Source organism: Tachypleus tridentatus, chromosome 11 (genome assembly GCF_004210375.1).
Source record: "Tachypleus tridentatus isolate NWPU-2018 chromosome 11, ASM421037v1, whole genome shotgun sequence".
Taxonomy (NCBI): Eukaryota; Metazoa; Arthropoda; class Merostomata; order Xiphosura; family Limulidae; genus Tachypleus; species Tachypleus tridentatus.
The window spans coordinates 81,001,625-81,028,584 of NC_134835.1; the positions used below are offsets into that span (position 1 = coordinate 81,001,625).

A 26,960-nucleotide genomic window follows, 5' to 3' on the forward strand; every position below is an offset into this window, starting at 1 on the left:
CTGAGTTAATTTACATACGATTGAAGTAAGCTTTAACCACTGTTACACTGTCTCTTGAGTAAAACGTAATCAATGAGTGGAAAAACTGTTAAAATATGTTCATGAAAGGTTTTCATTTTCTGTATTAATTTTCAGCTGTTTTTATAATTAATGTTTATTTTAATATGATTATCTTGAATCGGAAAGGCATTAAGATTTAGTAAGAAGTAAGTATATTTAAGTGTTTGTTTGTAGTTACGCGCAAAGCTACACAATGGGCTATTTGTGATGTGTCCACTTTGTGTATGGATACATGAACCACTGGGAACATTTTCAACTGGAAGTATTTTAATCATCGAAGTATTGATATTCTTACTATTATCTTAAATAATACATGTACGGTAGAACATTTATGTATATATTGTCAAATTATGGCAAAAGTCGACACCATAATGCTGAATATAATAGTTCTCACAGTGTTAATACCTTATTTGTCACTTTAAAACAGCTCTACAGTGACAGTGATATTTGAAGGGGTTAGTATGTTGTTATTGTTTTCAGATGTGTTACGTATTGCAATTTTAAATATCCTGAAACTGAGCTAAGTTCTAATTTATGATGTTTGCCAATAAGATTGATGCACACAGTTTTCTTTATTAACACAAATATATTTTAATATACAAACAATAATACAATTTCTAATAACGGTTATTACAAATAATTATTTATGTACAAAAGTTTTACAAACGATATTGAGTCTACTATCTAGTCTCGAAGTGAATATTTTATCTACAGTTCACAATGAGCGAATTAGTTTCTAGTTGATATCAATATAATTCAGTTAATAGATAGCTTTTTCTTGGCTGGCCTCACACCGTTTACAAGCTGACTTTTCACAATCGAAGATGTCTAATATTCTCGTAGAAATACTAACGTTCACTAAGCTAAAATATACATCAATATTAAAATAAATACACATTACTAAATCTGTTACAGATCTCTTTTATCTCAGTAAATTTAAGTTTGTTACAAACAGACTGCACAATGACGTAAAGTGAAACATTTTTATCACTAAGCGCTTATTATGTATTGAGGGAGACAAGAAAAAAGGCTGCGATATTCAATATATTATTTTATGATGCTTACAAATAATGCTAATGTTTAATTATAATGTTATTTAGCATGTACTTGGCATTATCGAGTGTTTCACAGCTTGCGAGATTCCAATAACATTGAACAGTGTTGCTAGAATTGGTAATTAGCTAAAGAGTCAAAGTTTCATTTTTTCTTCTCCTATGATAGCCAAATAATGAGTGAAATTTTCGCAAAGGCTGAACTTTTACTGAAGTTGTGTTATAGTCTTATTTAGCCACTTATTTGCCATCACGGAGTGTTTCACAACTTTTATAGCAGTAATATTCTTCCTCTCTTCCACCAACGTATTTTTTTGAGGATATAATGAAAAGGTTTGTTCGTTTTGTTTTTTTTAATTTCGCACAAAGCTACTCGAGGGCTATCTGTGCTAGCCGTCCCTAATTTAACAGTGTAAGACTAGAGGGAAGGCAGCTAGTCATCACCACCCACCGCCAACTCTTGGGCTACTCTTTTACCAACGAATAGTGGGTTTGACCGTCACATTATAACGCCCCCACGGCTGAAAGGGCAAGCGTGTTTGGTGCGATAGGGATGCGAACCCGCGACTTTCACATTACGAGTCGCACGCCTTAACACGCTTGGCCATGCCGGGCCGATAATGAAAAGGAAAACTATTACTAAGCAGCTAAATCTGCCTATAAGCATATGTTATTAACACGTTTCATAAATAACAGTTTTATTTCTGGTCGCTAGATGTCAGCAGAAATTTTCTTATATAACAACCGTTTGTGACTTTTCATCCACAAACATGATATCTACCAAAACAATTTCAGTAATAATAAATAATGATACCTAATGATTTTAATTAATATTTAAGGTGTAAGGATGTCAAATATACATGCAATTGACAGCTCAATATACATGTTATTGATGTTTGGGTTTGGAAGCGCCAGTTTCTTAATTAGCAAAATCATACATTATATAGTAATCTATTTTTCTTTAAATTTTTAGTGTGGCAGAGTCTATCAGTTATGTGTCTATGATGGTATTATACTTCATGATCTGGGATGTGTATAATGTCTTTCCTCATAATTGCCATGACACTAACATGTGCTAGAGTTGACTGTATGTACATGCAGTAAGTTGGAATAAAGTTAGAAGGCATGGGTTGTATAAACACTGCTCCAGTGCTTCAGGGTACTTTTACCATCCTGGAGGAACATTTCAGCTTCACTGGCCACCAATTTAATCCAGAATTGGAGAAAATGGAAAAAAAATTATATGATATTAGCAATGTATATTACCATTGCTTTATAAAAATAAAGCAAATATTCTCCTATAAACCAATTTTAATGAAAATGTTTAAAAGAAAGAGAGAGGAAACATATGATGAAAAACTTAAGAATGGGATAGATGTGGTAATGCCAAAAGATACAGAAATAATGTAAGAATGACTACACAAATCCATACAAAAACCACCACATAACTAGCTAAATCTTCTCGAGAATTAAAGTTATCTTTAAATCTCATTATTTTTTAACCTTGCAACATAGAAAAGATGTACGTTAATTTTTCCACGTTCCTACGAACGTTTACACATCGTGGAAACACTAGTTACTAAACTCTCCACAATACAGAAATGAAATACCCTTAATCAGTTAAGTAACATAATAAAATCACTTTAACTCAGAAAAGTGCATAAAATTACCATTAAACATAAAATGCAAGAACAAAAGAAAAACATCAAATAACTAACTACAACGTAGAATTGGAATATTCTCCAATAAATAAGTAAATTAAAAGCTATTTTTTGTCTGATCAGTGAAAAAAAGAAAAAGTTCTCACAATTTTTAACAATGGATCAGAGCACATTTAAAATAACTTTCTATGTGAATAAAACATACGTACTTCAAATAAAAACATAATATAATAGCTATACACATTTTTTAAACAAAGCATTTCAATAAAATACCAATATATCTAATATATATATACACACACAATGAAGAAATAATAAAAATAATATAAATACATAAGAATAATTTACACCACATATTTATTTAATTTCCGTAGGAAGCAATTTTGGAATGATCAGGCCATTGCCACGAAACAATGTGATATACGCTGTGTAAAAACTATGCGATTTTCTGGGGGAGGGCATACCCTCTAAAAGTTTTTTTTTAAATTTAATTCTATGAGATTGAATTTTGAGTAATTGTTATTCCAAATATTGCACACATATAATGTAATGTATTGAATTAAAATAAGCAGTTTTTAATACATAAATCGTAGCTATAAATGTCATGAAAAAGGGTTAGGTCATGGTATGACTGGCCTTTCTGCTTCCTTCAACCCTATATTTACCAAGTCTGTAACTGAAAAGTGGTACCACAACTACCTGAAATAAAACTGAAGCGGACACTTACCAAGACCTTTCTTATATCAGTAGGATTAATGTTTGGTATTCAGTATCAGACCCACTGGCCAGGTGGCAGATGGACTGAGCATCAGGTAATCTACTCTTGAGTGACATTTTCAGCTAAACTTGTGTCTTATCATAACTGTCTTCATTTGCGTCATTGGTTTATTACGTAGTCGAAAATACTTTGTGAATATGTTTGATAACCAGAAGTAAAAACTTCTGTCTAGATGAAGAACAAGAGAGTCTCCAAAATTTAATCGTATGTATCAAAAGTCAAGGTTGAAAATATAAGTTTAGCCCAATTTTGATTGGTCAAAAGTTTATCTAGATATATAGGTTAAAATAGTCATAATGCTCATTTATAATCATAAATTTATATATCAATTATCAGTCAAACACGTTTACTCATGCAATATATAACTAGTAGAACATGCATCCCAAAAATATGAGAAATTTTCAAGTTTCTGTTGGTCTTCAAGTGGTCATCTATCTGTGGCTGTGCTACACTCTTTTGTTCTTGCCGGATATCTGGAACACGCAATGTACTCTAAGCTAGCTTTATTCCTCTTTGTAATGTTTGGTTATAACATAGAAAGACCTATTTCCAGCAGAAAGAAATATGGATAGAGACTACAACATGATTTTACACGCTCAAACTGATCAGGGTTAGGTAACACTATTAGCGTTCACCAAAATTCTTTGGTAATTATTGAAAGATTTTTCTACAGTTAACAGTTTAATACTCGTTTTTCATAAAATTTACAACATTTTATCAATGTATATGTTACTTTCTTTTTCCTTCTATATTTTCTTGCTATGACATAGTCCGCCTTTTACTGAAATATCACTAAAAATACTTTGAAAAGTAAGTGTTTTTTAACATATTTCAGTCTGCATAACCAAATGTATTCTATCACAGTCAAATAAAACACTGCGTATCCTAAGTTTGTATTTGTTACATATCTGTTCATGAATTTCTTTAACACCAGAAAAGTTCACCCTCCATGAATATCTTAATTTAATCTAATCAAGATATCTTTCGCATTACTTTTTCAGGGAAACATCAGGTAAAAGTACATTATCTTTTAGATGTATTGTGAGTTTCTTTGCTACTTTGTTTTCATGAAATTTCACTGCATGCCAAAATTAAAACATTCTGTTTGCGGTATTTTTGAAAATATCAGACGCTTCATATTTTTAAATAATATCCTCCAAATTAATTAGTTTCATAGTTATCAATTCTTAAAGAAATATGAACGAGCAGTAATGTTGAATATAATTTTCTTTCCTTTACCCAGTGACACAGTAGTACGTTTGAGTGTTAATGATACTAAAAAGCGAGTTTGATACTTGTGGTGGTCACAACTCAGCCCACTGTGTATCTTTGTGCTCAACTACAAACAAATGCTATAAGTCCGAACTTACATAAAACTAAAGTGTATTAATAAAGTATTTGCATGGAAGGTATGCCTGGGTGCAAAGAGATGCTCATTTTAAAAATGGAAATACATTTCTTCATACTGTTTGCATTCGCATAACTTATAGAAACTCCTAAGTGCATGTTTAAAGTTTTTCAGTATCCTTCTGTATTGTATCTGCTATTTTCGCTACTCTAACAAGATATGTCACAAAATTAGCAATGTGAGTAGAAAAAAAGTTGATTAGTTTAACTTGGATTTCACAATACCTTTGAGAATGGTAGTCTGTACAAGGTCGTGACATATGCATTTTGACACCCACTACAAACATAGGGTTAACATAAAGATATTTTTTTCTATGCCCTTGTGGCTTACTATTATGTTCTTCGTATAGCTGATTCAATCATGGTACATAAAACCTTTAGGCCCGGCATGGGCCTATCTCATATCTGAGGGTCGCGGGTTCGCATCCCCGTCGCGCTAAACATGCTCGCCCTTTCAGCCGTGGGGGCGTTATAATCTGACGATCAATCCCACTATTCTTTGGTAAAAGAGTAGCCCAAGAGTTGGCGGTTGGTGGTGTTGACTAGCTGCCTTCCCTCTAGTCTTACACTACTAAATTAGGGACGGCTAGCACCGATAGCCCTCGAGTAGTTTTGTGCGAAATTCAAAAAACAAACAAACAATAAAACTTTTAAATGAGCTGATGTAATATTTATATATGTATGTGTAAGATTGTTTATGTATAAATATATTGCTATACGTATGTATTACCAATACATACGTAAATTACTTCTGTAACCTTTTCAGTGATTTTTCAAAAGTGGTCGCATTACCTTCTAAAAGCCATCAAATTCAACTGTTTGAATCAAATAAGATTTTTAATTAAATGTCTATCTATACAGGACTAATACTATCATCATTGTATCCCAATATATATTTAGATAAACCTGTTCTATGTGGAAGTAAAATGAAATTTTTCCTAAGGATGTAAACTGAGAAATGTTTCTCATCATTCAGCTAGATCACAACAGTGATACTCTGAAGGCATTGAACAATATTATTTTTTTAATCAGAAAATTATCTCATTGGCTAAAAAACAATATTTCCAGCACCATATCTTTCACCGACTTTTCAATCACATAACTATCCTAACTTATTACATAAATCGAGTGTTATTTATAAAGTGTAAACTTAGATTAGATAGTAAAACACTGTCTGAAGTATCAAGATGTAAGTTTCAAACCGTTTCAGCTGAGTATTTGTACTTTTAGCTATAAAAATAATGGTTCCAACACCCTTTTACTCACCTACTTTTCAATCACATAACTGTTCCAAAGTATTAAGCAAATCAAATAGTAAATTAGATTGTAAAACACTGCCTGAAGTCTCAGAATGTAAGTTGCAAAACACTTTCAGCTGAGTTATCGTACTTTTAGCTACCGTTTTTACCTGTGCAAACTGTTAATATATAGGTATTGTACCTGGTATAGTGCACTGCTGCGTTTCACATCGGTTTCGGTTTGTGTTTTGCTCCCGTAGTAAATCCCTCTACATTTTCTATTTTCCAAAAAGTTTGATAACCAGCGAACAATTCCACGCGATAGTCCCATTTCATTCATACAGAACCCGACACCATTATGTCATACAGTGTCGAATGCTTTTTCGATGTCGAGGAAGCAAACGACAGTGCATTCTTTTTTTTAAAGTTGCCTATTATTGTTTCAGTTATCCTAACTAGATTATCCGTCGTTTGTCTAAATTTTCTGAATGTCTTTTATTCCTCTGGTAATTTTGATGTTATCTCCAAAAATGTGGAGAGTATATTGCTTATTATTCGTTCAAGAATTTTGGCTATCCAGCTGGTCAGGCTGACTGGTCGATAACTGTTTGGTTTATTGGCTGGCTTACCTTCTTTATGAAACATTAGTATATTAGCTTTCTTCCAAGAAACTAGGATGTAGACAGAGTAAAATGATAAATTAAAGATTGCTAATAGATGGTCAAATAATTACGGAGTGTCTTTTTTGATGAGATTGCTAATAAATGGTCAAATAATTACGGAGTGTCTTTTTTGATGAGATTGCTAATAGATGGTCAAATAATTTCGGAGTGTCTTTTTTGATGAGATTGCTAATAGATGGTCAAATAATTACGGAGTACCTTTTTTGATGAGATTGCTAATAGATGGTCAAATAATTACGGAGTGCCTTTCTTGATGAGATTGCTAATAGATGGTCAAATAATTTCGGAGTGTCTTTTTTGATGAGATTGCTAATAGATGGTCAAATAATTTCGGAGTGCCTTTTTTGATGAGATTGCTAATAGATGGTCAAATAATGTCGGAGTGTCTTTTTTGATAAGATTGCTAATAGATGGTCAAATAATGTCGGAGTGTCTTTTTTGATGAGATTGCTAATAGATGGTCAAATAATTTCTGAGTGTCTTTTTTGATGAGATTGCTAATAGATGGTCAAATAATTTTGGAGTGTCTTTTTTGATGAGATTGCTAATAGATGGTCAAATAATTTCGGAGTGCCTTTTTTGATGAGAATTGCTTGTATGCGGTCATTTCCTTTTGATTTGTTTTTTAAGTTCTTTACTGCTTGTTTGAGTTCTGTTGGTGTGATTTTTTTGGTTGGTAGTATATTATTATAATCGTTTGTGTTATTGTTGTTGATAATGGCTGGGAAATATGGTTTGTATAATTCTGTGTTATTTGTTACATGATTATTTACTATATTGCAAAAATAGTTGTTCATGTCTGGGTCGTTATGTGTTTTGAGTGTTCTGTAGTTGTTGTCCGAAGGCTTCTGCTTTTTCTTTGTTGGTGTGCGCTAAAATGTTATGTTCTAGTGTTGGGTATTTTGTTGTTTGGCTTCGTTGGTGAGTCTTTTTAAATGTGACCAAAACTTCTAGGGTCTGTTTTTAATACTTATTTTACACCTCTACTTGTTTGTTTTTGAATTTCGCGCGAAGCTACACGAGGGCTATCTGCGCTAGCCGTCAAAATTTAGCAGTGTAAAACTAAAGGAAAGGTAGCTACTCATTACCACCCACGGCCAACTCTTGGGCTACTCTTATACCAACGAAATAGTGGGATTGACTGTAACATTATGACGCTCCCACAGCTGAAAGGGCGAGCATGTTTGCTGTGACGGGGATTCGAATCCGCGACCCTCACATTACTGGTCCAGCGCCACTAACCACTTGGTAATGCTGAGCCATTATACCTCTATGGGTTAGTAGTAAGTTTGAGATCGTATTGTGTTGAAATGATGAATACAGTTAATCCTTTCCGTAGCTTTGTGTTAAAAAACCAGCAATCTTTTATTACCCCACTAACTAAAGTGTTGCAGTTTGCTAAAACAAGACCTAAAAACATATACAACTTACTAAAAGCCATTTTATTTTTTCACTCTAAACATTATAAAAATCTATAAATTTAGAATAGGTATTTGAAACTTTTAAATTCCAATCTCAACGAAAACTATTTTAATCTTTTCTTAAATGTTCATGATAAGCAAAACAATAAATATTCCTCTCATTTTGAAACGTCACCTTGTGATATTGTAATGGTAATTAATATCAAAGTGATATAGTATGACAGGGTACTGTCTTGTTTACTTACAACTTCTCCAGTTGCCTACAATCATAAGAAACGTCGTATTTTTAATTTTAGATATTTGTAAGTGAAAAAGTAATATGCTGATATAATTTTTATTGCTTTAGCACACTAAAAAATATCATTTTAATAAAAATCAAACAAACATGAAGTTTTGGTCTAGCTGAAAATTTGCACAACCTGAAATCTCAGTTCAGTTTTTAATTAAAGAGCGAAAAATCTAAATAAACAACCAAATGTTTCTATTAAATTTCAGGTTTTATGTAAATTATGTTTCAGTGGCAAAAATATTCTATTGAAAGAAAAACAATTTAAATGTATTAGCAGTTGATTGGAATCAACAATCTAATATATATATCTTTAGATGGAACTAAAACAAATACTCAGCAGTGTTAATCTATGAGACTTTGGACGTAGTTAAATACGTAAATGGTAAGAGTTTGACCTCGTGAGTAAAAAACTGTAATTATATCTCGAATAGGTCAAGAGTTAAACGTTTGTACTTGAAGAAGAAAAAATCATAACCGTTCTTTTAACTGCTCATCTGCGGTTCTAACATCTGACTAAATATTTTAAAAATGTAAATGAGGGTTTTATACCAGAGACCGTTCATCATGTTATCTTGATCATGAAGGACAAGGTTACATGAGTCGTGTCGTTGGACTCTATAGAACAGCCCATCTCGTTCTGTTTCATATAATGAAGTTTAAGTGAATGTACACTTTGTTTAGGGTAGCATATTAGTCACTATACTTATATTTAAATTGCACGTGTTTGTTCTTCAGATATAAGGAAAACACAGTTTAAATTCAGAACACGTGCAATCACAATACCATTAATATCCACAGGTGTTCAAAAATTAGATTACGTCATCGCAGATATTACGTCTTAGTGTTTGTTCTCGGTTCTACCACTCTCTTCTTATAAGTACTAAGTACTCGAACTATTGAGCTTCACTAAAAGTGTTGCAAACAATGACAAACAAAGTGTGAATGAAATAGTATGTGTACTATTTATTTAAATAACTGGGAACGGGTAGGAGGGAAAACAATTTGAAATACAGTGTTTCACAAGGTTTGTTAGGAGATAATTTGGTATATAACCTAAACAAGCCTGCAAGAATGTTCATACACCATACAATAGAAAACAAAGATACGATAAGAGACATTTGATATTTATTTGAATACACGTGTTTTGAAGAGAAACGTGAAAAAAGTTTCTTCTTACGAAACAATTAATTCCTTGTCTGTTTCACCTGTATGACAGGGCCCGGCATGGCCAGGTGGTTAAGGCGCTCGAGTCGTGATCTGAAGGTCGCGGTTTCGAATCCCAGTCACATCAAACATGCTCACCCTTTCAGCCGTGAGAGCGTTATAACGTTTCGGTCAATCCCACTATGCGTTAGTAAAAGAGTAGCCCAAGAATTGGTGGTAGGTGGTGATGACTAGCTGCCTTCCTTCTATTCTTACATTGTTGGATTAGGGATGGCAAGCGCAAATAGACCCGGTGTAGCTTTGCACGGAATTCAAAACAAACAATCATCCGGATTACGCCTCACTCATTACGTTCGCGAAGAAAAAAACGTTATCGTCTTCTGGCTATCGTTTGACATTACATGAGTAATACACATTTGGTTTCAACATTACATGAGTAATATAGATTTGGTGCTGGATCAGTCAGTATGTAAATGAATGTCTGAGATGAGTAGTTTGTGAAGTAAAAACATATGTTAAATAATTAGTTTTAAATGTGTTCTTCTACACATCATCTTCGGAGATAAAAATATGTTATGTTTCATTTTCTATTTTATTCACAATATTTTTAAACAGTGAAGAATGCCACAAGTTTCGACGGTTCCGAAAAATGTTTGAGGGCTTACAACGCTGAAATGTGATGTTATATTCCTACGGCAGAGAGAGAGATAATTGTGTAACATTGCACTTCATTAAACCCAAGGGTTTGAGCATGACTTTAGTGGCTGCTATCTCCTGATGGTGCACCTCATATTCATGGACCCGTTGTTAGAAACAACTTTTAGAAGCGTGGATACGCTATAAGAGTAACAGTTAAATCTCTCTATTGACTAGATTACAGTAGCTTGAGAGCTTGTGGTAGGTGCTATTGACTAGCTGCCTTCCCTTTAGTCTTACACTGCGAAAGTAGGGACGGCTAGCGCAGATAGTCCTCGTGTAGCTTTGCCCGAAATTAAAAAAACAACAACAACAAAATAAGCAAACTATTCCGGTTCAGCCAACAAATTAAAATGTGTAACGAGACGACACTTTCTATTGTGATGAATTCCAAACATTATGACCTGTGCGTTAAAGCTTCCGAAAAACCCATTATTGGAGGAATCGGATGTGACACCATAATAATAATAAGAAAGGCAACTTGTACGTTACATTTCAGTAGAAAACAGAACATCGATTAGATTTATTTATAATTTAACCTGAAATTGCAACTTAAGCAGGTCAGATTCCCTGGATATGATTATACATATTTAGTACAAACACTAAAATTGATTTTGATGTAACGTCCAAACAAAGTATCAAAGTTTATAGATTTTCGATTAAGAGAGGCATTTACTTTAGCCTAAGCTTGTCCAAAAAATTATATATATATGTTAGAATAAATGATATTCAAAAGTATTTGGATAACATTGGTAACAAATAGAGTACAAAAAAGTCCTTTATTGTTTGTTTGTTTTAAATTTTGCGCAAAGCTACTCAGAGCTATCTGCGCTAGCCGTCCCTAATTTAGCAGTGTAAGACCAGAGGGAAGGCAGCTAGTCTTCACCACCCACCGCCAACTCTTGGGCTACTCTTTTACAACGAATAGTGGGATTGACCGTCACATTATAATGCCCTCACAGCTGAAAGGGCGAGCATGTTTGGTGCGACCGGAATTCGAACCCGCGACCCTCGGATTACGAGTCGAACGCCTTAACACGCTTGGCCATGGCGGGCCCGAAGTCCTTTATAACACATTTTAGCACAGGGATCTCTGAATAACTTTCATAAGCATCGTAAACACTATTTTAATGATTCAAAATGAGAAAAGTTTTCGTTTCTTCACTTCTAATGGGCTGAACACAGCTGAGAGGTTAACGTGTCGGACTGCGGAGCGGGGTTTTGATGGTTTTGATTTTAGTCAAAAAATGAAATCATATTGAAAATCTCGCTTCTTTCTCTGAAGTTGTAGATGCAGTATAAGAGTGACAATAAATTTCGCTCTTACAAGAAGAGCAAAAGAGCTGGCGATGGGTTTTTTTGACTAGTTACCTTCCATCGAGTCTGTCACTTAAAATATAGGGACATCTAGTGTATAAGTTTCCTGAGGTTTACGGTAAGCCCAACAAAACAAACAAAAAAATTTTGGTTCCTTTTATTATTGTTGGAAACTTTCTTTGCTGCGAGGTTAAAAGGCCCCTCTTATAATACGCAAGGGACTAAATGCACTGGCCACGTTTTTCAGTTATCTCCAGTTACATCTCTAGATACATCAATGGAAGGGGCATGTAACCAGAAACAAACCATTTAGGACATCCACCTGTGGTATCTGTTTGTTTGTTTCTAATTCTGCGTAAAACTACATAAAGGATATCTGCTCTAGCCGTCCCTAATTTAACAGGGAAAGACTAGATGGAAGGCAGCTAGTAACTACCACCCACCGCCAACTTCTGGGCTACTCTTTTACAAACGAATAGTAGGATTGACCATCACATTATAACGCCACCACGGCTGAAAGTATGTTTGGTGTAACGGGGATTCGAAGTCGCAACTTTCACGTTACGAGTCTAGCGTCCTAACAACCTGGCCATACAGCACCCTAAGCACGTGTACATCGTTTGGTCCTTCTAACTTGTGAGTAAAGTTCAGAACATAGTTTAAAAAATGTCTTTCTCGGAACCCAGAGGATAGGTCATTCGATGTCAGATTCGGATATTGTGAGCTAAAACATCTATTTCTGGGATCTAGCAAGTTTAGTTCTGCTAAGTTAAAAAATTACGCTAAAAACTCGCGAAGTAATATTTACGAATTCACAAACATTGGCGAATAATTATTATACAATAATAACAACTGAAGCTAGCTAAACTCTTCATCAGCAACATTAAAAATACGTTGAGAAAAATCTCTATTATTTCAACCTATCACATAGCAGTTTTCTCAAGAATCGGGACTTTAGATGAAAAGTAAGTAATTATTATAATTGTCCATAAACCCAGACTTATAACTCACATAGAGTAAAAGAAAATTGCTTGGATTACAAATGAAACTGGAGAAGTTACAATCAAAGGTGGCCTCTCTCTAAAATTTTACCATTCCCATAAATTGTGTAAAATCAGACTTGTTTAGTTATGTACGTAAAAAGAAAATAAACCATCCCTAATTTTGAACTGGCACACAAGAAAGAAGGAAGCTAGGCAGCAGCACCCATGTTCAATTATCAGGATACTCATGGCATGGCCAAGCTTGTTAAGGCGTGCGACTCGTAATCTGAGGGTCGCGGGTTCGCATTCCGGTCGCGTCAAACATGCTCGCCCTTTCAGCCGTGGGGGCGTTATAATGTGACGGTCAATCCCACTATTTATTGGTAAAAGAGTAGCCCAAGAGTTGGTGGTGGGTGGTGATGACTACCTGCCTTCCCTCTAGTCTTACACTGCTAAATTAGGGACGGCCAGCACAGATAGCCCTCGAGTAGCTTTGTGCGAAATTTCAAAACAAACAAACAAACAATACTCTTATCGTTACTCTTATAACACACCCAAACTGTGAAGCGCAATTTTAATTGTGTCATTTTGACATGAACCGTAGTCCTTCGGATCCATAGCCTGGCATTCTAGTTTTAAGCCACACACGACTCGTCCAAGAAAAGTTTTATTTAAAGAGTGCATTCATTAATTTAGAACTTATCATTGTTTTTCCAAGAAGAAAACAAAATTATACAACTGTCTTTCCTTAGACACAGTTTATACATATTTTAGCAATGTATTTTTTTTTCCTTTTGTCTTAGTTAAGCACAAAACTGCACAATAGGCTATCCATGCTACACTCATCGTGAATAGTTTGTCGAATTGTTAGCATTATTAAACCTTATACCTAATTCAAAATACACTTTAGGCTTATTCAATTTGTCAATTGAATCTGTTTGTTTGATTCTTTTTCACCCAGTAGTTCAATTAATTTTATTTTGTATTTTAAATATCTGATTTAAGAATTGTTAGCTAACTTAAGATTGGTAAAGTATGAGAACAGAATTAATGAAACATGATGGCGAAACAAGTTTCTTCTTAAAGAAAAGAAATTGGGTTTATTTTTTTACTTAAGCAAAAAATAGTTAAATCAACACTAATAAGCTAAAAAATTCTTAGAATAAGTAACAACCCAAAATATTGCACCAATGAATAAAGTTTCCTAGTAAAATAGGCCCGGCATGGTCAGGTGGGTTAAGGCACTCGACTTGTAATCCAAGGGTCACGGGTCCAAATCCCCGTCACACAAAACATGCTCGCCCTTTCAGCAGCGGGGCGTTATAATGTGACTGTCAATCCCACTATTCGTTGGTAAAAGAGTAGCCCAAGAGTTGGCGTTGGGTGGTGATGACTAGCTGCCTTCTCTCTCGTCTTTGCTAAATGAGGGATGGCTAGCGCAGGTAACCCTCATGTAGCTTTGCGCGATATTCAAAACAAAGCAAACCAGAACCTAGTAAACTTCTAAAGTTTACTTGGAAAATGCTGCAACGAAACTTAGGAACTTCAAACCTTAGAATCTGAGATCCTGAAGTAGGGCTTCCTACCATTCCTTCGAATACTATATATTTTATGTTGAGGTAAGTCACGTAAGTGTATTCTCTTGTAAGTCTAAATTATATTGATGTCGAACTGATTCTCTTCTAAACCTGTAAGGCACTGTTATAATTTGCGCAAATACAAACACAAAAAAACTTCACCCTTTATAAAACATGAGGTAGAAATATTGGATGTTTTCGTTACTATATATTTTTAACAGTTTGCTTACGAATATTTTGATCAGCATAATGACGTAGGATTGGGATACAGTGGAGATTCAGGGTTACACGTGGGTGCAACTTCCTAATCCCCAGAGAACGAAAAGTTTGTGGTTCTGATGTACATTAATTTGTGACAGGTAGAACAAAAGAGATAACGTGTTGGAACTAGAATAAAAACAATGTATTATGTATTAAAGTAATAAATAAATGCACGGAAGACTAGGTGCAAGTAATTGCCCTAGTGGTAGAAAAGTGAGAATAAAACTAATGTAAATTACACAATCTGTAGGTACAAATATAAAAACAGAAGTTTCACAGCGAATTTTGTCTCTCATTACACAACCCCTTTCAAACATGTGGTCAGCTTCCGGTCAGTTACCTCTCTCTTTTTTTGTGAACCTGACGATGACCGAAGAAGGTCGAAACGTTGTTCACTCCTCTACGTAAAAATTTTTCTCAACCCAAACGGGCCGTTTTTACATATAACTGACCGATAGCTGACCACATGTTTGAAGGGGGTTGTATTATTGAGTATGGGAATGTTGAGGGCGTGCTTAGATGTTTGATTATTTTGACTTATTAATATAGGTATAAAGGTGTTTCTTTATATTGGTTTATTTTGGGCTTAAGTTGTTGTATAAGTAAGCCTTCATTAAATTTGCGTTTGTTTATGTTTGTTTCTTTATTTAGCATTTGGGTGTTTTCCTTAGTTATGTTGTGTTTATTTGATTTGTAGTGTTCGAAAACGTGTGAATCGTTATCAGCTCTCAAAAACTATATATACAGTACACAATCTCTTTACAGCTAATCAAACAAATGAAAGAATGCCATAATGTGGAAAATCATTGTTCTGCATGTCAGTCGCAAGGTGTCTACCAAATACCGCATCCCCGTCGCGCCAGACATGCTCGCCCTTTCAGCCGTGGGAGCGTTATAATGTGACGGTCAATCCCACTATTCTTTGGTAAAAGAGTAGCCCAAGAGTTGGCGGTGGGTGGTTATGACTGCTGCCTTTCCTCTAGTCTTACACTGCTAAATTAGGGACGGCTAGCACAGATAGCCCTCGAATAGCTTCGTGCGAAATTCAAAAAAACAAACAAACTTTGTTGTTTGTTAGTATCTTAATACGTGGTGCTCGCCTAACATAGAAGAACAAATTAGATTAAGCTTTCTTTAATCTAAAAACCTCAGTACAGCCTACTTAGAGCCAACAAATATCACCAAATAACAAAGTTTTCACTCACAAGATAAGAGACGAGTTATTCTTAGTTTATTATAACAGTTCCTCTTGTGGAGTTACAACGCTAAAATCAGAGGCTCGATTCTCCCTCAGTAAATATAGAAAATAGACAATGCTACTTTACTGTGATAAAAAACAACATATACACACACATACATTCATTATAACAAGTTTGTTTGTTTTTTTGAATTTCGCGCAAAGCCACACAAGGGCTATCTGCGCTAGCCGTCCATAATTTAGAAGTGTAAGACTAGAGGTAAGGCAGCTAGTCATCACTACCCACCGCCAACTCTTAAACTACTTTTTACCAACGAATAGTGGGATTGACCATCACATTATAACGCCCCCACGGCTGAAAAGGCGAGCATGTTTGGCGCGACGGGGATGCGAACCCGCGACCCTCTGATTACAAGTCGCACGCCTTAACCCGCCTGGCCATTCTGAGCCCACTCATTATAACAAGATTACTGGTTTATGTATTTTCTCTTTTTGTCTTCTATAGAACAACAACAAGTGGTATGTCACAGAACACTACATTATCTGTTCTATGGTTCATACAAAACAATTTACTTGTATAGGTCGGCTATAATACTGAGCAAGGTAGACTATCGTTTCCAAGGTGATGAAGAGGAAACCATAACACTTTCCACAGTTCACTTAAATGACGTTAAATTTTTCTGTTTGCTTAGTGCAATATTTTTCGAACTTTTCGCCCACCATGACCAGGTGGTTAAAGCATTTGACTCGCAACCTGAGGGTCACGGGTTCGCATCCCTGTCACACCAAACATGCTCGCCTTTTCAGCTGTGGGAGCGTTATAATGTGACGGTCAATCCTACTATTCGTTGGTAAAAGAGTAGCCCAAGAGTTGGCGGTGAGTGGTGATGATTAGCTGCCTTCTCTCTAGTATTATTTAGATGTTTAGCATAGCCATAAGAAATTTGATTATATTCAAATAAAACATAAGACAATGAAAATATTCTTCTCAAACTTTCAAGAACTGTCAGAATTTGTTCTAAGGTTCATAAAAACATTCAGGTATGGGTGAAAAATCAAGATGTTCAATAGATGCCAAACAATATTACTTCACTAGACTTAATGCACTTATATGGAATCATTTATTAAAATGTTTTAGGATTTAAAAAATATACAATCTTTAAATCAAACATACTATTATAATTTCAGTTTTAACAAATATATCATTATGTATACAAATGATCAAAATTTTAAACTACCAATAGCTGACAGATTTAATTTTGCGGTTTCTTTTACTTTAAATATTTTTATAACGTCAAGCATCGTTAAGTTTTAACCAGTTAATAATGTTATATTATTCTTGTTTTTATCTCTAACATTTTCCAGCCATCTCTTTCAAATTACAAAGGAAAATTTAACTTTTCACATTAAACAGTCATACCAACACATTCGCTTAGAAACAAACATTCAACATTTGTTTTACATTCCGCTGGATTTGAAGTTAATTATAAGGAAAGAGGAAAATCTTAAAAAAATAAAGCTTCAAACCCATTATATCATGAAAAATAACATATAAATAAATAAAATAAGAGATTTAATAAATATACAAACTTAGCACGTACACGACAATGAGACCTATTCATGAAAAACAAATTAAACATAAATACGTAAGCCATTTATCTCCTAGATAAACTACATATATATTTTTTCAGTCTTTCCTCTTTCTCAATGTGATAAATCAAATTGGAAAAAATAAATACATCTTTTTATACATAGAAAAGTTTCATAAATCCATTTTACTTATAGGTGTTTATAGAAATATTTATTTGTTGTCAGAACTTTTCCATCACAATTTAATTCAATTCGTCAGATAAATATGACAAGGGTTATACCCCCCATCCACAGTGGCTCAATGGTATGTCTGCAGACTTACAACGCTAAAATCCGGGTTTCGATACTCGTGGTGGGCAGAGCACAGATAGCCCATTGTGTGGCTTTGTGCTTAATTCAAAACAACAACAATAATGGTTATAATGTCCGATCAACACTATTTAGTGGAAATTAAACTTACTGTAGAAATAATATTGTATTTCAGTTTATGTTGGGAAGTTCTAATAGACTAGATAAGATGCAAGTGGTGATATTGATATAATGATTTTTTACAGACAAACTGAATGCAAACGTTGCAGTCGTTTCGGCTTCTTGGTGTATAACTCTTAACCGGACAGACTTTACTAAGGAGGAAATTAGCTTTTAAACCTATTTGACGATAGCAAATTTAATTCCATGTTTGGAATTAAAATGAATCAAATTTAAAAAAATTCTGATATTTTAAATTATTCTCAAGGAGCTTAAGGACGTGTGAAATGCCGCATAACTAGAAACGACGCCTAAGCTTTAAATATATTCAACCCAAGTTATTTTGTTTATACGACAAGAATAACAAATCACTTTCGTTCAACACTAATGTGATAAATCAGATTGTTTCTCTCTCTTTAAAGAAGAAAATTATCATAAGTGCGCTAGTTCTTATTGTTGTGATTATTCACGTGTTTCTTTGCATTGGATAAAGTTCTACAAATACAACTATAATATTATTCAAATACAACAGTTAAAAATTACTATTATTGTAAGTTCACCATAAACATAAAAAAATACATTCTTATTTTTGTTTTTCAATTAAGTAGTAGATCGTTTATCACCCTCTCCTCTCTTCACCCAGGATCCAAAATATACCCATATGTAACTAATTTCAAAGGACTGTGTCCATAAGGGAAGGTGACAAGTGATAATACAAAAAAAATGCAGCAGTAAACTGCTAAAATACGTGTAAGAATTTGAGAATAACTAGAAGTTTGTCTTGTGTCTGAAACACGTAACAAACTTCTTGTGATAAGTAGAGAAAGGCCCGAGCAGAGGCAAGTGGTTAACGTTTCGGACTGACGATTTGATGGTCTCTGGTTTGAAACATGATATTAAATGCATTTTGACTCTCAGATATGGATGCGTCATAAGAATCTCAACTAATTGCTTTCTTTGTACTTTGGAGATAGTAATTAAGTAATAATAGGCCTGAACTATCGTTGTTTTTAACCTGAGTGTTCAGTTTAATGTATACATTAGGTGAATAAATAACAGTGCTTCATTAGGTTACTTTATTTGGAGTTGTTGAGAAATAATAGAATTAACCAAAACCGATATATTCAATGGTAACGACAATTTTAAGAAAACAAGGGTTAAAATTAGTTATTTATTTTTGTCAAAATGTGCAATATTACTGACAAACATTGTAAAATCTTATTAAATTTTATTAATTCTATGGCTTTAAGAAATAAACAGATCAGCAACAATTAAAACTAGTATTAAACGTGCTGAGTTTGAACCTCTAGTTAACCAGATATTTAACTGTGTGTAAAAAAATAACATTTGTATCTAAGTTAACATTCGCGTGTATATAAACCGTTTTTAAATGACAGTTGGTTCTTAGACTTCAGGTATTTGGTCATTTTTAACCTGTCATACCTGAACTTATATCCCTCCGAACTGGTTGCAATACCTTATAAATATCCAACATAATCATATTAATTAATAATTTTGCTCATGCTCATAAACACCCCTTTAAATGTGTCATTAACTGAGTGTCTTTAACTTTTATTCGGAACTCTATACATGTGACCCGGCATGGCCAGGTAGTTAAGATGTTTAACTCATAATTTGCTCGTCATTTCAGCCGTGGGGGCGTAATAATTTTACGGTTAATCCTACTATTCGTTCATAAAAAAAGAGTAACCCAAGAGTTGGCGGGTTATAGTAATGACTAGTTGCCTACACTTTAGTGTTACGTCGCTAACTTAGGGACGGCTGGCGCAGATAGTCCTCGTGTGGCTTTGCGCGAAATTAAAAAAACAAACCGTAATACATGTGTATACACATATACAACACAAAAATAATATTACAATGAAGCTAAAATTCAAAATAATTCTTTCATTAGCATTCTTTATTATCATCCTTTGATCATAACGGATAATCTGTGATATTCCATTTATCAGACAAGATGTTCAGCTCTCCAGTTGCTATTAAAACTCAGTTAAGGATTGGGAGTTGAGTGCTTGAACCGACAACATCTCAACTCTTACTGCCTTTCGCTGTCGGCAGCCATTTGTGGGAACGCAGTTACCCTTAATATAGACATCACCTCAAAGTTATACATGTCCTAGTTCAAATGCCAGCAAATAAGCTGTTAATAAAAGTATCTGCTTACTGTACCTCACACCTAGAAGTTGGAATATTATGATTAACCCTTCCCTTTCAAGAACGTATTCTAAATGAATATTAAAGCTGTAATTTACACTCTTTCGTTATTCTTGGTTCTTCAGCTGTTTTTCTCTGCTAGCCCAGAGCAAAATGACGGGTAAAACCGAGCACATGAACTTGTACATGTCTCTGACGTTGGTGGTCAAGGTTACAGTGCTCTTGGCTTCATGTGAATTGGTATGGATTATACGGGAGTGCTGAACACTTTTTATAATGCGAAAAGTCTTGTTATAAAATGGTAAGCAATGTATTCGGTCGTTATTATTCTGTTAAGGAATGTTAATGTAGCCAGCAGGTGAGAAGCGTTAAGAACTTGTCTCATCACCAGTTCTTGTAGCCTCGGGATAACATCAATGTTTTATTAAGTCTGTTAAGTGCTTAGTCATTCCTCTAAAAGCACTTCATTACATTTTGACGCTAGCAAAACCTCGGGCCCAGCATGGCCAGATGGGTTAAGGCGTTCGTCTAGTAAGCTGAGGGTCGTGGGTTCGAATCCCCCGTGGCACCAAACATGCTTGCTCTTTCAGCAGTGGGGTAAAAGAGTAGCCTTAGAGTTGGCGGTGAATGGTGATGACTAGCTGTCTTCTCTCTAGTCTGCTAAATTAAGGACGGCTAGCGCAGATAGCCCTCGTGTAACTTTGCGCGAAATTAAAAAACAAGCAAAAACTTGGAAACACAAGTTATGCAAGCAACAGATTTGTTGAAAGTCTGATTTTCAACCTAAAACAAACGGACCCGTGTTGTTGATATTTACATTATAATTAAAATATACATATGTGAAGTTTTAAACTTCAGTCAATTCTAATGTGTTTTGTAATGGCTTTCAAGCTTATAAAACTAAATTTAAAAAACTATATATATATACGATAGAAAAGCAAAAATACTATATATCTCGTTTTAGAAGTAGCAAAAAGTCCTGTTTCTGTATAATAGTATTTAATATTCATTTCTATCTTTCTATTACAGTTATTACATAAAACTAAATTTATAACATTCACTAATACTTCGGGCGCAATCATCTATCGTATTGGTAGGTGAAGCCTAATGGAGGCTTCAGTAATGTTTTCAACCGATTTTGGTAAGACAGTAAATCAGTTAAACAGATTCAAACACGTTTATATTTGTTAACGTTTATAAACTTGTTTGTTTTACAGTATAAGACTGTATACATGTGAAACGTTGATATCTTATATAAAATCACGCGTATGTGTGTGAACTCATTAAGGTGACTGTTCTAAGTGCTTAGACATCACGGTGAAGTCTATTCCTTTTCTTTAGAACAAATAAATACACAGAACAACACTGAACTGGCATATTACATTAATGATGCTACGTAATATGTCTAAGTCGATAAAAATAATTATCTTGTTCTTGATTTGTTTTGAATTTTCGCGCAAAGCTATACGAGGGCTATCTGCACTAACCGTCCCTAATTTAGCAGTGTAAAACCAGGAGAAAAGCAGCTAGTCATCACCACCCACCGTCAACTATTGGGTTACTATTTTACCAACGAATAGTGGGATTGCCTCGAGTTTATAACGCAATGATGGGCCAATGGCAATGGCGGGCCAATAATGATCTAGAAAACGGTGGATAAATTCTTCAACGACAGTTGTTAATATTGCTTATATAAATCATTCGGAAGTATGAATGAATTATTATGTGATGTTCCTAATAGGTCATGATGAAACTAAAGAAAATAGAGCCCTGAACTGATTTTCTTTTTACGTTACAAACAGAGTTTATCACAAGACATCACAATGAAGAGAAGGTTTTGAAGTTTTTAGCCTCTCATGGATATGTGTAAGTTACCTAAACTCACTTGGAAGGAAAATTCACCAAATGTTTAGGGTGTTGTTGATTTTTTTTTAGGATTCATCATCCCTAAATTAATTTTTTTTTTCAGAAATTGAAGAGTCAAATTCGGATGATATTAACATTTTTGTAAAAATGTCATTAGAAAATACACGAAAAACAATTCAGTAACCTACAATCACATTTCAACAAGTTACTTTTTTGATAATGAAAAAATATTAAATCAATAAAGTCGTAAGTTCAACAAAATGAAATATTTGATTTTTGCAAAACTGCCATATTAAAAAAACTTAATAGATTGTGCAGAACTTTCGTTATACATTAAACATGAGTACTTGGGCCATATTTCATTTCGTGAAACATTGTTAATTTACAGAAAAGCTAAGAATCAGATTCCCTTCCCCCAGTATATGGAATATTTAGTTAGTACAATCATAGGTGGTAAGGCTTAGTTGTCGTATTGAAAACCGTGAATATATTTATTTTAACGAAACTGTTTTAACTTCATTGTTTAACCTGTTCAGTGCGGGAGATGAGAAAACTCGTCCAAGCCGATCGGTAACACAGTGCCACGGACGAGTTAATTCGTTCTCAATAATACCTAACTTCAACGCTAGATGTTAGCACCATACATGTATATGACCTACTTACACATTGTTTCACTTTCGATCGAAAATGGCGTCACGAAAAAAGTTACAAAATGAAGAAGCATTAGAGTTGTATTGTAGCAGCTGAAATGCTTGGTAGTCAACGGGTTAAACCTTCTTTCATTACGTCTTCATTAACTTGTAGAAATGAGTACCTGTTTCTGGACAGACAAAGAAGAATACATGCTGAAGTACAAAAAATGGAAAAAACTAATCAGTGTAAGGCTTAAGGCAGTGGCAGTTAACCTAGTACAAATGTTAGTATTGCTGCCAGAAACAACTCACCAGAAACAGGGTAAACGCTACTGACACAAAATTATACATTTATCTATTTTTATCTATTTTTCCTAACACGGCTATCGAAATTCGATGTTTAATGTTACCATCACTTTGACTTACTGCTGAGCCACATGGAGACTGTAGATACAAAAAGTCTAAATCTGTCATATACTGCAAGAAATTCTTATGGAGCACCAGTACAGTACCAGTGAAACCATAACAAGACCTCTGGGCCTCTGAATACAAAATTATCATCAACATTAATAAGTCTTTTAAATAGTTAACAAAATATTAACCTAAATTTAACCAAAAACCTAAAAAACACTATTTTATACTTGTATATAAAGAGAGAATCCAAGTGTAAACTTTTGTGTTGGGGTTTTCTCTAAATTAGTTTTGTGTTTCGCGTCTTTACAGACGCAATACTGTTGTTATCCAAGTAAATGCTTATAGAGTACCATATTTTTAAAATTTCAAATGTCCAATTTTGTTCTGTGTTGGGATTGTTTGAAAGCTATGGAAACAAAGGTCATTCATTGTTGGGCTGCGTGCATTATGTAATAAACAAGCCGTTCAATGTCAAATACTTCCTTTACGAGATTGTAAAGTTAAGATGTACATCTGCAAAGAGAAGTGCTGGTATACAATGATAGTTACTGTCAATTTAGAATCTCGTAATATAATGGTTTATAACGCCCTCTGGATTATTTAATAAATGTTCAAAGGACAATAGGGAGTATTATGAATACAATGAATGTAGGCAGACTAGAGTTTAGTCAGAAAATGTTATATTTCGAAAAAGAAAGGTTATGTTGCAATCTTCACTTTCTGCCTTATCCTTCAAAATGATCATACAGTTTACAGTATATTATACTCTCGTAGTATACTTGAGAAAAATAAAATAATTATTTTACTTATGACACAAAAACAAAATTAGGTCCAGAAGTTCTCAGGAAATTATTTGAGAGACTATGAACAATCATTCAGAATGAGTTTGCTTGTGAACAGAGGTTGGTGTCACAGTTTGTAAAACAACTAAGTTCAGACAGTTTCTCCTGTATACAGTTTGTGCGTGTTCACTGAATTGTTTAGAAACTGTATTAGACAAAATTTTTATGATGGTTTAAACATGTTGCTTAATGTTTCTCTGTGAGAAAAATGTTAAGATTACACTCATAGCTTTTAACGGTTTTATTGGTAAAATATTTTTCTGATCTGTATCTACATTATCAAATGTGACTTGTATAGATTAATTCACTTGAATGACGGGGTTAAAAGAACTTAAGTTCTAATCATATTTAGATAAGTTAAAAAAAGGTAAGAAATCTCCAGTTGATAGTTACAAGTGTTTCTCACAAATGAAAGGGAAGGTAATGGTGATACAGGTTTATCAGGAGCGAACACGTTGAGTTGGGTGGGTGTTTTCTTATTGCAAAGCCACATTGGGCTATCTGCTGAGCTCACCGAAGGAAATCGAACCCCTGATTTTAGCGTTGTAAATCCGGAGACATACCGCTGTACTAGCGAGGGGCGAACGCGAACACGACCACGTTGAAGGATCTAATACAGAAATATAGTCAGTGTTAAAAGCCAGTATCAAAAGTTGCAAATAAATAAATAACAAACAAAATTTTCAGCTGGTAACAACTGTGTTTTTTGTTTTTGAATTTCGCGCAAAGCTACACGAGGGCTATCTGCGCTAGCCCTTTCTAATTTATCAGTGTGAGACCAGAGGGAAAGCAACTAGTCATCACCACTCACCGCCATCTCTTGGGCTACTCTTTTACCAACGACTAGTGGGATTGATCGTGACATTATAAGGTCCCCACGATTGAAAGAGCGAACGCCTTTCGTTTGACGGGGATTCGAACTCGAGACCCTCCAATTACGAGTCGAGCATCCTAACCACCAGGCCATACCTGGTCATTTGATAACCAATGGATGCATTGGGATTATACAAATACAGCAGAGAACCTTTACTAATATTGTGTATCTAAGTCAATTTGTTTGTTTTTTATAGGTAAGTACACCCTTGTGCAAATTAATTGAAACAAATGCCATTTTACAATATTTTCAGCATGGCGGCCAATGTAGGCTCGCTGGATTCGCTGATTCCTTTGATAATCATTTTTTCACACAGACGGCGTCATTAGCTGTGTTTTGCAGTACGGTCGATCTATTTTTGGGATATATGACGAAATTTTGAGGAATATTACGTCATTCGAAATTGCGTTAGACTTTTCTCAAAAATGAGGCTATTTGTTTTACTGCTAATCAGTCGTCTTTCAGCTGTCATACACAATGGACGTGACTCCTGGAAAGCGTACAAAGATTGTGACACTGCACGAGCACACCGGCATGACTTACAGGGAAATCGCGGACGTTGTTGGTGTTAGTCTATCGACCGTCAGCTGTGTGATCAAGGCTAAGGTGAGTACCGGATCTATCAGTCCAAAATGTAAAGGAAGATGTGGCCGAAAAAGGAAAACAACGCCAAGAGACGACGCGTACGTGGTTAGGGAGAGTGTGAAAGACCCACGGAAAACAAGTGACGCCATAAAAAGAGATTTGGAGGTCAAAGGAATAAAAGTCAGCTCTTCAATGGTTCGTCGTAGGCTTCTTGATGTCGGTCAAAGGGCAAGGAGATCAGTCAAAAACAATTTCTTACCAACTCGATGAAGAAAAAACGGTATCAATTGGGTCTGAAATACAAGAACTGTACAAGAACAATGGAGGAAGGTGTTATTCAGTGACGAGACTCATTTCTTCGTACAGGGTCAAAGAAGTCTGCATGTTCGCAGATCTCCAGGTAAGAAACTTCGAGAACCTCACATCAGTTAGTTCGTATAACATCCCTTGAAGAAGATGTTTTGGGGCTTTTTCAGCTACTATGGCGTCGGAGGCTTACATATCGTAGAAGGTATGATGCGAGGACCACAGTACATCGAAGTTTTGCAGAGAAAAGTCGTTCCAGAATTGAAAAAGAGATTTCCAGATGGATCTGGCATTTTTCAGCAAGATCTGGCTCCGTGTCACACATCGAAACTTGTGAAGAATTTTATGACTACAACGCGAATAAAGGTGCTGGATTGGCCTGGAAACTCTCCGGACTTAAATCCTATTGAAAATCTTTGGGCGATTTGTAAAGAAAGACTTCGGGGAAAAGACTGTACTACGAAAGGTAAGCTAATTGAGGCTATAATTGAGATGTGGTACTGCGATCCAAAAATTAGTAAAGACTGCAGTCAACTCGTGGACTCGATGCCAAAGCGGATTAATGATCTTCTGAAAAATAAAGGCGGTCATATCATGTATTAATTTGTGAGTAATTTTTGGATTCTCAGAAATAAAACGCAAAAAATTGAAAAAAAATCGTAATTTTCCGTCTTGTTTCAATTAATTTGCACAAGGGTGTATAAATCTACACAGTGGGCTATCTGTGTTCTGCCTACGACAGGTATCAAAACCCGGTTTCTTACGATGTAAGCCCTCAAACATACCGCTGAGCCACTGAGGGGCATATATCAGTCAAAACAGTGTTTCTTAGATGTACATAATTGATAAATACACGGTTGATAAATATGAAACAATAGGTTTTAAATGGCTTTGAGGTATTTCCTTTATTGATCGAATGAGAACAATCCAAACCTTCACTACACACAATGGCTGCATGAACAGTAGCAATTTATGCCACGAAATGAATGTACCAAGGCAAATGTAGGTATGCAAAGTGTAAGAGAAAATAAAAGGAATCAAAGAAAAGAAGAGAGAATTGTGTTCAAAATTTCATTCGTATATCAATGATTTCAAACATCCGTGTAAGAACTTTTAATATTTATTCATTCGTATAAAGCGACTACATATCAAAGAACGATACATAAAGCAATAGATAACATTTGCTTTTTCATTTCTAGTATGACAGAATCATAATCAACGTAATCTTAAATTTTTGCTTTCATTGTAATTACAGTTTTAAGCACTAGTGTGATGTCATAGTTTTTTACACAAGATGGTGCTGCTGTAGCTTTCGTACCTGCTCAGGGATACAAAATAAAAGTGCTTACAGCTTCTATACGCGACACAAGAAAAAGTTGACCAAAAAATATTAGGTAAAACATCGCACTTGAATTTTAGTATTTGA

At 34.7% G+C, this 26,960-nt stretch overlaps 1 long non-coding RNA gene across 8 annotated transcripts in view; it reads left to right on the forward strand.

Moving 5' to 3' along the window:
* The first annotated feature begins 3,350 nt into the window (after nucleotides 1-3,350).
* LOC143232591 (uncharacterized) overlaps nucleotides 3,351-26,960 on the forward strand; it is an 86,746-nt gene continuing 63,136 nt past the window's right edge. For all 8 annotated transcript variants that reach the window (XR_013017618.1, XR_013017616.1, XR_013017621.1 and 5 more), the window contains exon 1: nucleotides 3,351-3,585. This is a non-coding gene — a long non-coding RNA (uncharacterized LOC143232591). The remainder of the gene's footprint in view (nucleotides 3,586-26,960) is intronic.